Genomic DNA, 5,890 nt, shown 5'->3' on the forward strand with positions numbered 1-5,890 from the left:
AAAATAGTTTTATCAGTATCATGAATTTCGTCCACCATAAATGTAGTTTGTTTCTTCTCTGGAAATGCTCACAGTATACATCGTCTTCACTTGCAATATCAAACGAAATAGAGATATGAAAATAAAGGAAAGAAAAAAATCTAGAAACAACAAATGAACTACTATTTTATTTTTTTATCATCAACCACTTTAAGTCATTTCAAGAAAACAGAAATTATACTGTATTTGACTTATTATACTACATTTAAAAGTTATAGTGGATATAGTGCATGTAGAAAGTGCCTAGTTCACTTTAAGTTTGAAAACGTGCCACATGATGCGTAAAAATCTCATTATAATCATTATAATGTTTCAAACACGTACACGATATTGAAGGCCGTATATTGATCATGTTTGTTTTGTACAGAAACGCGATATACTTTAATCAACATCCTCTGTTTCAAGGACGTTATCACAAGTATGCACTCGTTCAAAGGCTCTTCTGCCCCAATTCAAAGTCTGGAAAAGAGTGATAAACTACCACAAAAATAGTTTTATCAGTATCATGAATTTCGTCCACCATAAATGTAGTTTGTTTCTTCTCTGGAAATGCTCACAGTATACATCGTCTTCACTTGCAATATCAAACGAAATAGAGATATGAAAATAAAGGAAAGAAAAAAATCTAGAAACAACAAATGAACTACTATTTTATTTTTTTATCATCAACCACTTTAAGTCATTTCAAGAAAACAGAAATTATACTGTATTTGACTTATTATACTACATTTAAAAGTTATAGTGGAAATAGTGCATGTAGAAAGTGCCTAGTTCACTTTAAGTTTGAAAACGTGCCACATGATGCGTAAAAATCTCATTATAATCATTATAATGTTTCAAACACGTACACGATATTGAAGAAAATATCAGCTGCAAAAAAGTTTGTTATGCTTATCTCAATGCTAACTAGAATAATACACTGTTTCAAAACATAACCCTTGAAATTAAGCTAGTTGAAATACACATAGATGATTATTTAAAAAAATTGTCTTTACACTAACAATTTCATATATTTTCTAGCGGACTGTTAAACTTTATGATAAATTAAGTAGAACAGCTATCGCCTCTAAAATACCCTTACACACAGTATTCAAAACAACCTACCATCCCAAACAGACAAATTATGATGCAAAAGAAGGATATAAACAATATTTAATCCCCTTATAAATAAAAATGCTATCCATTTCTTCTTACCACCCTATGAATCTTGTTATAGATAAAGTAAACACTACACCCCTCTATAATGATCATACCGCCACCCGTAAATGATATTGTCAAACAAAATTCATTTCCATAAACAGGGCAGGATAGTAGTGAAGGGGGATAGTATAGGGTCTATGGGAGTTATCATTAAAAATACCCTTGGGAACATATAGGGTCTATGTAAATTTAACATGGAGAAAAATCGTGGGAACATATAGGGTCTATGGGAATTAACATGGCCAAAAATCGTGGGACAATATAGGGTCTATGTAAATTTAACATGGCCAAAAATCGTGGGACAATATATGGTCTATGTAAAATTGAAACAGGGAGGGTCTCTATTTTTTTGTATTTTTTTAAAAAAAAAAAAAATAAAATAAAAAATAAAATAAAATAAAAAAAGGGGTAGGCAATTCAAAGGCTATCTCTTTTCGAGAAATATGGCTGGCCCTGAAAAGGGCCTTTGGGTTTTCTTCTTTTTCTTCTAATTTCTTCTTTTTCTCCACCAAGTTCTTATTTTATCTCCTACACTCTTCTTCCCTTTCTTTTTTTTCTTCTCCTCCTCTTCTTTCTTCTCTTCCTCCTCTTCTTTCTTCCTCTTTTCATTTTCTTCTTCTTTTTCAATTTTTTCGTTCCATTTGCTTATTCTTATTCTTTCCTCTTCATCCTCCTTCTCCTCCTTTATCTCTTTCATCACACCACTAATCTTGTCCTTTGCTTTTCTTAAGTTATTAATTTCCATCTTTACACGATGGGGACTATAGGAATAATGGTCTTCAACCAGTCTTATTAGCATCTGTTCCATTATTCCTAAGTTGTCTAAAACGTCTTGCAAGGTTTGTATTTTGTCCATTTGGTTTGACGCCATCTTCTTTTTATTCTTTGCAGAATGGTTTGAATGACGAACACTGTGGGTTCTTATAGTGAAAGCGCGTACGTGAAGGAAAACATCCCCCTAAAACATAAAATGGATCTTACCTAGATCATGACCCAACAACGGACGTGAAGGAAAACATCCCCCTACTTTCTCGTTTCATATAATATAACCCTAACCATACTCTCTACATACACTAAGAATTAATAAATAAACCCTTAATCTACTATTCACACTAACTTACTTCAGCATTTACAAACACAAACACACAAACACACACTTGCACTATTCATAAAGAGTTAGTGTTTATTTTCACACTACTCTACCTACACACATTGGCAAATCGATCGTTATTTCTTTTCTAGAGTATTGGGTAGCTCTTAAAAGGGCTGTTTTTTTTTAACTCCTGATGCACCTATCTAATGGTTGCACCTTCCTGGCCTGGCGCCACACACGCATCTTCTTCCCCAGTCTTCTTTCACCTTTCTTCTGGGGAGCGCAGAGGGAGGATGATTCGCTTCAACACCCCAATCCTCTGTCTCGGGAATATTGAACGACATCCTCTCTTCTCTTTTCTTTTCCTCTTCTTCCCTCTCTCTTCTCTCCTCCTCTTCTTTTTTCATTCTTGCTTCTTCTATGATAGCCTCCGCTGATAGTTCGTTTACTATGCGCCTGGCATATTCCAGGTGCATCTGGAGTTCTAACAGTTTCACTATTCTGCTATTCATTCTTGTGTTGATCAATCAACAAGGGTAGCTGGACTGCCCAGCGAGTTTCAATTTATACTGAAAGCGCGGACGTGATGGAAAACATCCCCCTAAAAACATAAAATTCATCTTACCTAGATCATGACCAAAAAAAACAACAACGCGCGGACCTAAAAGAAACACTCACTCACTTTTTATGCTACCCATCACTATTATAAATTTTTTTTATAAATCACTTCAATAGACTATCCACATACGCAAAGCAATCCAATCTAACCCTTAATATACACCTCTAACAGCCAAAAAAACAAACATCATTTTAATCTACTATCCATACCAACTTACTTGAGCACTTACAAACACAATCACACAAACACATACACTTCCACTATTAATAAAGAGTTAGTGTTTATTTTCACACTACTCTACCTACACACATTGGCAAATCGATCGTTATTTCTTTTCTAGAGTATTGGGTAGCCCTGAAAAGGGCTGTTTTTTTGTTTGCTATGGCATTCTTTTTTAGTTTCTAAGAATGCGATGTCCTCTGAGGATAGACTTTCTGGCAATAGGTCTGCTTCTTCGGAAAGAGAAGAAGAACTCTTTGGTGTCGATACGGCAATCGACAAAGCCTCTGTCAGCTTCAGGTTGTTGCTGTTGTTGTTGTTGTTGCTGCTGTTGCTGCTGTTGCTGCTGTCTCTGAAGTCTGTACTTCTCTGTCCATTCTTCTTTTTCCCTGTTCATTTCTTCTCTGAAGAGCTCTTCTATCAGGTCTTCAGTGATTTTTAACATTCTCACATTCTCTATTTCTTCTGGCTTCTGTATCAGACTGTGTCTGACCCTATGCAGATTCACGTAGGCTTCGTTGAGCTTAGCTAGTTTGGAGCACATCTTCTTAGGAGGATGAGTAGACAATGGATGGTTAGACTGGGAACAACCCCGGTTCTTAAAGTCAAAGCGCGGACGTGAAGGAAAACATCCCCACACGTTTTTTCGAGCCGCAACGTTCATGAGAGGGATAGTAAGAAATGAAAGAGCATCAATCCAACATTCTTATAGCTAAACAAAAGACAAAAGCATTTTTTCAAAACACAATATTTTTTATTCAAAAATCACTTAACACTAAACAACAACTCTAACATTTTTAACAATAATCCAACACTATAACATCAAACAATTTTTTTCAAATCACAAACATTTTTTCTCAATGCACAATCTACTTTAAACAGGGCTGACAACGTTGTGAATGAAATTGTGATTTCCACTGTTGGAAATCATTAGGCCATTGATGGACACTACGTTTCCTAGCTTGAGACAAATGATAAGCATAATGGTCACAAAACCATCGATCTACTTTCACATCGTTTCTTGAAGAAGAACGAGGATCGAAATGAGTCACTAAATGTTCTAAGGAATAGCCCAGGCTGCGATGATGCAGAAAATACACACAGTACTGTCCACACACCAAGGAATCTGTGCCTTGTAATTTCACATTATTGAATCGGGTGGTCTGAGCATTTCTTCTCATAAAGTCAATGATATCGTCTTCCAAAGGGGGCAATCCGTACGAATCGAAATATTCCACACATCCTTCTTGAGGAAAGTAGACGGCTACCCAGTGGGTTCCTGGGAGATGACTGTCGTCCGTGTTGATCACGTAAGCTTGATGGTCTTTAGGTTTGCGATGAGGGAGTTCATCTTTAGCACAGACGACAGGATTCCAAGAAGCCGTATACGAACTGTGGTTCAAAAGGTAATAAAGTTCCCAGGTATCCATTGTTTTGTGTTTTTTTCTTCTTCTTCTTCACAGGTAATAATAAGTCGTCAATTCGATCCTGACTTTTTGCTTGAAAATGTCTGACGAATAAACGGTTATTCGTTCTGTTTCCTCACTCTGATTCAGGAGAGCTTCGATACGATGGATCTCTTGAGTGGTTAATGGTGGACAAGAATGTTCACGCAAGTCTTTATACCACTGGTGCAACACGTCTTTGATCGAGATGAGACTCCAAGCTTCGTCCAGATACTCGTCCAATTTTTCTTCTTGACTCAACATCAGGCATTTATCGTGTTGAATTTGACTGGGATGATCGTTTTGACATCCATAACAATTTTTCTTGATCAATTCCGTCATTTTGTCGACCAAGTGTTTGGCAAAACAGGAGACTAAATGGGCTTCTTGTTCTGGCCATCTCGACTTCATCATGATCACTTCTTCTTTTTCCACGGTCTCCTCACATTTCATCTCCAAAGTCTCTCCACTAGGTAAAGAGGGACAACAGTCTTCCATGGTTTCTAGTAATCTAGGATAACTTCTCTCAAACTGTTGATTTCTATGGTATTATCGAATTCTGCATACAGGATGACGTTCACTGTCTCTGTCAGTTTATCTGCAAACTGAAGTTCCACACGAATCTGGCCGGATTTTATAGGGTGGAAATGTCCCTCGTCGCTGCCTTGGTCTGGAGTAAAATCGAAAGCCCACAAAGCATAGCCTCCTGCATAGTCGTCGTACGTAATGCCGTGACTGGTGTTGGTTCCTAACTAGCCCGTGGCTTCGTACAAGGACAAGTACGATCTCAAGTAATTGTTCTTCTCAAAGTCGGGTTCGAAAGGTCTGGTACACAAGGTCTTGCCATCGCGACTGACTTCGATTTTCTTCACCTTGAAGTGTTGAAAGTTGAAAGGATTTTCATCGAAGGCTCCGTTGAAGGCTGAATTCTCGACCATACCAAGGATTAAACGTTTGGGTAACTGTCCTTGAAACAGATGATCTTCGATCATGGAATGATGGTTAGCGGGAATGGTGAACGTTTTCACTTCCACGCGTCGGATGGGATACTTGGCGGTCGTTCTGCTCAACGTTTGACTGATGTCGTTACCTACTTTAGGTAACACTTCCACGCGTCGTACGTAGAGTTTGGCCTCCTCGATTTTGCTTTTGGGATTGCCACCAGTAGTAGCATCACCATCAGCCAACAAATGGAAAGCGGCACTGCTGCGATTCAGTCTCAAGCGAACATTGACCCCGTTCAGCAAATATTTCTCTTGCAACCACATGTCCAAA

Source organism: Sinohyriopsis cumingii, chromosome 16 (genome assembly GCF_028554795.1).
Source record: "Sinohyriopsis cumingii isolate HCF-2022 chromosome 16, ASM2855479v2, whole genome shotgun sequence".
NCBI lineage: Eukaryota > Metazoa > Mollusca > Bivalvia > Unionida > Unionidae > Sinohyriopsis > Sinohyriopsis cumingii.